Consider the following 6,103-nt stretch of genomic DNA (forward strand, 5'->3'; position numbering starts at 1 on the left):
AAAAGTGACGATTTAGTGCCGGTCAGGATAGCCGTGCACCAAAATTGTGTACCGATCAGGGAAAGTACAACACGGAGGGCGCAGCCCGAGCGTACGCGTTCATGGATGTCCATGTTGGTACAAGTTGCCGGTCAGGATAGCCGTGCACCAAAATTGTGTACCGATCAGGGAAAGTACAACACGGAGGGCGCAGCCCGAGCGTACGCGTTCATGGATGTCCATGTTGGTACACATGCACCAAAATTGTGTACCGATCAGGGAAAGTACAACACGGAGGGCGCAGCCCGAGCGTACGCGTTCATGGATGTCCATGTTGGTACACATGCACCAAAATTGTGTACCGATCAGGGAAAGTACAACACGGAGGGCGCAGCCCGAGCGTACGCGTTCATGGATGTCCATGTTGGTACACATGCACCAAAATTGTGTACCGATCAGGGAAAGTACACTACGTACGCGTTCATGGATGTCCATGTTGGTACAAGTTGCCGGTCAGGATAGCCGTGCACCAAAATTGTGTACCGATCAGGGAAAGTACAACACGGAGGGCGCAGCCCGAGCGTACGCGTTCATGGATGTCCATGTTGGTACACATGCACCAAAATTGTGTACCGATCAGGGAAAGTACACTACGTACGCGTTCATGGATGTCCATGTTGGTACAAGTTGCCGGTCAGGATAGCCGTGCACCAAAATTGTGTACCGATCAGGGAAAGTACAACACGGAGGGCGCAGCCCGAGCGTACGCGTTCATGGATGTCCATGTTGGTACACATGCACCAAAATTGTGTACCGATCAGGGAAAGTACACTACGTACGCGTTCATGGATGTCCATGTTGGTACAAGTTGCCGGTCAGGATAGCCGTGCACCAAAATTGTGTACCGATCAGGGAAAGTACAACACGGAGGGCGCAGCCCGAGCGTACGCGTTCATGGATGTCCATGTTGGTACACATGCATCAAAATTGTGTACCGATCAGGGAAAGTACACTACGTACGCGTTCATGGATGTCCATGTTGGTACAAGTTGCCGGTCAGGATAGCCGTGCACCAAAATTGTGTACCGATCAGGGAAAGTACAACACGGAGGGCGCAGGCCGAGCGTACGCGTTCATGGATGTCCATGTTGGTACACATGCACCAAAATTGTGTACCGATCAGGGAAAGTACACTACGTACGCGTTCATGGATGTCCATGTTGGTACAAGTTGCCGGTCAGGATAGCCGTGCACCAAAATTGTGTACCGATCAGGGAAAGTACAACACGGAGGGCGCAGCCCGAGCGTACGCGTTCATGGATGTCCATGTTGGTACACATGCACCAAAATTGTGTACCGATCAGGGAAAGTACACTACGTACGCGTTCATGGATGTCCATGTTGGTACAAGTTGCCGGTCAGGATAGCCGTGCACCAAAATTGTGTACCGATCAGGGAAAGTACAACACGGAGGGCGCAGCCCGAGCGTACGCGTTCATGGATGTCCATGTTGGTACACATGCACCAAAATTGTGTACCGATCAGGGAAAGTACACTACGTACGCGTTCATGGATGTCCATGTTGGTACAAGTTGCCGGTCAGGATAGCCGTGCACCAAAATTGTGTACCGATCAGGGAAAGTACAACACGGAGGGCGCAGCCCGAGCGTACGCGTTCATGGATGTCCATGTTGGTACACATGCACCAAAATTGTGTACCGATCAGGGAAAGTACAACACGGAGGGCGCAGCCCGAGCGTACGCGTTCATGGATGTCCATGTTGGTACACATGCACCAAAATTGTGTACCGATCAGGGAAAGTACAACACGGAGGGCGCAGCCCGAGCGTACGCGTTCATGGATGTCCATGTTGGTACAATCTACATGTACGTACCTAGTTTTTGTGTCAAAAGTTGCAATAAAGTGCTTGTATGCTTAAAATGCTTATCTCAACCGGTCACCTTTTGGCCTGCTCTTTTATAGACAGAAACCTAGAAAGATACGCCCGAGGGCGGTAGCCCGAGGGCGAAACTCGCGATTTTTGTGTTTTTCCATTCGCCCGGGACGACGAAATGAGCTCTGTGCACATCGTGCCGAAAACTGTCTTCTCCACCTTTGTTTTTGTCCGTCTGATCATAAAATCACCCTTATTTGTGTACCATTTGGAGTGCGCAGCCCAAACGTACGCGTTAATGTTAATGTTTGTATACACTACATGTATGTTCCTAGGATTTGGTAATTGAGTCAAACACACAATTCCCCGACCGTCGCGGACACCATTCTTGGACAGAAGTCCTAGTACGTAGAGTACTTTCCCTAGGTATGTGCCCGTTCGTGACTATCGTTGCGTGCATACGGACACGCTTGGGTATGTTTACCATACAAGGTTTACTAGGGAAACCTGCTTGCTCGACCATTGCCCTCCCGTCGCGGACACCATTCTTGGACAGAAGTCCTAGTACGTAGAGTACTTTCCCTAGGTATGTGCCCGTTCGTGACTATCGTTGCGTGCATACGGACACGCTTGGGTATGTTTACCATACAAGGTTTACTAGGGAAACCTGCTTGCTCGACCATTGCCCTCCCGTCGCGGACACCATTCTTGGACAGAAGTCCTAGTACGTAGAGTACTTTCCCTAGGTATGTGCCCGTTCGTGACTATCGTTGCGTGCATACGGACACGCTTGGGTATGTTTACCATACAAGGTTTACTAGGGAAACCTGCTTGCTCGACCATTGCCCTCCCGTCGCGGACACCATTCTTGGACAGAAGTCCTAGTACGTAGAGTACTTTCCCTAGGTATGTGCCCGTTCGTGACTATCGTTGCGTGCATACGGACACGCTTGGGTATGTTTACCATACAAGGTTTACTAGGGAAACCTGCTTGCTCGACCATTGCCCTCCCGTCGCGGACACCATTCTTGGACAGAAGTCCTAGTACGTAGAGTACTTTCCCTAGGTATGTGCCCGTTCGTGACTATCGTTGCGTGCATACGGACACGCTTGGGTATGTTTACCATACAAGGTTTACTAGGGAAACCTGCTTGCTCGACCATTGCCCTCCCGTCGCGGACACCATTCTTGGACAGAAGTCCTAGTACGTAGAGTACTTTCCCTAGGTATGTGCCCGTTCGTGACTATCGTTGCGTGCATACGGACACGCTTGGGTATGTTTACCATACAAGGTTTACTAGGGAAACCTGCTTGCTCGACCATTGCCCTCCCGTCGCGGACACCATTCTTGGACAGAAGTCCTAGTACGTAGAGTACTTTCCCTAGGTATGTGCCCGTTCGTGACTATCGTTGCGTGCATACGGACACGCTTGGGTATGTTTACCATACAAGGTTTACTAGGGAAACCTGCTTGCTCGACCATTGCCCTCCCGTCGCGGACACCATTCTTGGACAGAAGTCCTAGTACGTAGAGTACTTTCCCTAGGTATGTGCCCGTTCGTGACTATCGTTGCGTGCATACGGACACGCTTGGGTATGTTTACCATACAAGGTTTACTAGGGAAACCTGCTTGCTCGACCATTGCCCTCCCGTCGCGGACACCATTCTTGGACAGAAGTCCTAGTACGTAGAGTACTTTCCCTAGGTATGTGCCCGTTCGTGACTATCGTTGCGTGCATACGGACACGCTTGGGTATGTTTACCATACAAGGTTTACTAGGGAAACCAGGAAGGAATTCTAGGCACACGTTTTGTTCCATCCACAGTAACTTTCGTTCTCTTAAGGTAGCTATTTAACTTGTTTGCCATGATAAGTAACCTGCTTCCCCGACCGTCGCGGACACCATTCTTGGACAGAAGTCCTAGTACGTAGAGTACTTTCCCTAGGTATGTGCCCGTTCGTGACTATCGTTGCGTGCATACGGACACGCTTGGGTATGTTTACCATACAAGGTTTACTAGGGAAACCTGCTTGCTCGACCATTGCCCTCCCGTCGCGGACACCATTCTTGGACAGAAGTCCTAGTACGTAGAGTACTTTCCCTAGGTATGTGCCCGTTCGTGACTATCGTTGCGTGCATACGGACACGCTTGGGTATGTTTACCATACAAGGTTTACTAGGGAAACCTGCTTGCTCGACCATTGCCCTCCCGTCGCGGACACCATTCTTGGACAGAAGTCCTAGTACGTAGAGTACTTTCCCTAGGTATGTGCCCGTTCGTGACTATCGTTGCGTGCATACGGACACGCTTGGGTATGTTTACCATACAAGGTTTACTAGGGAAACCTGCTTGCTCGACCATTGCCCTCCCGTCGCGGACACCATTCTTGGACAGAAGTCCTAGTACGTAGAGTACTTTCCCTAGGTATGTGCCCGTTCGTGACTATCGTTGCGTGCATACGGACACGCTTGGGTATGTTTACCATACAAGGTTTACTAGGGAAACCTGCTTGCTCGACCATTGCCCTCCCGTCGCGGACACCATTCTTGGACAGAAGTCCTAGTACGTAGAGTACTTTCCCTAGGTATGTGCCCGTTCGTGACTATCGTTGCGTGCATACGGACACGCTTGGGTATGTTTACCATACAAGGTTTACTAGGGAAACCTGCTTGCTCGACCATTGCCCTCCCGTCGCGGACACCATTCTTGGACAGAAGTCCTAGTACGTAGAGTACTTTCCCTAGGTATGTGCCCGTTCGTGACTATCGTTGCGTGCATACGGACACGCTTGGGTATGTTTACCATACAAGGTTTACTAGGGAAACCTGCTTGCTCGACCATTGCCCTCCCGTCGCGGACACCATTCTTGGACAGAAGTCCTAGTACGTAGAGTACTTTCCCTAGGTATGTGCCCGTTCGTGACTATCGTTGCGTGCATACGGACACGCTTGGGTATGTTTACCATACAAGGTTTACTAGGGAAACCTGCTTGCTCGACCATTGCCCTCCCGTCGCGGACACCATTCTTGGACAGAAGTCCTAGTACGTAGAGTACTTTCCCTAGGTATGTGCCCGTTCGTGACTATCGTTGCGTGCATACGGACACGCTTGGGTATGTTTACCATACAAGGTTTACTAGGGAAACCAGGAAGGAATTCTAGGCACACGTTTTGTTCCATCCACAGTAACTTTCGTTCTCTTAAGGTAGCTATTTAACTTGTTTGCCATGATAAGTAACCTGCTTCCCCGACCGTCGCGGACACCATTCTTGGACAGAAGTCCTAGTACGTAGAGTACTTTCCCTAGGTATGTGCCCGTTCGTGACTATCGTTGCGTGCATACGGACACGCTTGGGTATGTTTACCATACAAGGTTTACTAGGGAAACCTGCTTGCTCGACCATTGCCCTCCCGTCGCGGACACCATTCTTGGACAGAAGTCCTAGTACGTAGAGTACTTTCCCTAGGTATGTGCCCGTTCGTGACTATCGTTGCGTGCATACGGACACGCTTGGGTATGTTTACCATACAAGGTTTACTAGGGAAACCTGCTTGCTCGACCATTGCCCTCCCGTCGCGGACACCATTCTTGGACAGAAGTCCTAGTACGTAGAGTACTTTCCCTAGGTATGTGCCCGTTCGTGACTATCGTTGCGTGCATACGGACACGCTTGGGTATGTTTACCATACAAGGTTTACTAGGGAAACCTGCTTGCTCGACCATTGCCCTCCCGTCGCGGACACCATTCTTGGACAGAAGTCCTAGTACGTAGAGTACTTTCCCTAGGTATGTGCCCGTTCGTGACTATCGTTGCGTGCATACGGACACGCTTGGGTATGTTTACCATACAAGGTTTACTAGGGAAACCTGCTTGCTCGACCATTGCCCTCCCGTCGCGGACACCATTCTTGGACAGAAGTCCTAGTACGTAGAGTACTTTCCCTAGGTATGTGCCCGTTCGTGACTATCGTTGCGTGCATACGGACACGCTTGGGTATGTTTACCATACAAGGTTTACTAGGGAAACCAGGAAGGAATTCTAGGCACACGTTTTGTTCCATCCACAGTAACTTTCGTTCTCTTAAGGTAGCTATTTAACTTGTTTGCCATGATAAGTAACCTGCTTCCCCGACCGTCGCGGACACCATTCTTGGACAGAAGTCCTAGTACGTAGAGTACTTTCCCTAGGTATGTGCCCGTTCGTGACTATCGTTGCGTGCATACG

The sequence above is a fragment of the Anopheles merus genome, unplaced genomic scaffold, assembly GCF_017562075.2.
Source record: "Anopheles merus strain MAF unplaced genomic scaffold, AmerM5.1 LNR4000010, whole genome shotgun sequence".
Taxonomy (NCBI): Eukaryota; Metazoa; Arthropoda; class Insecta; order Diptera; family Culicidae; genus Anopheles; species Anopheles merus.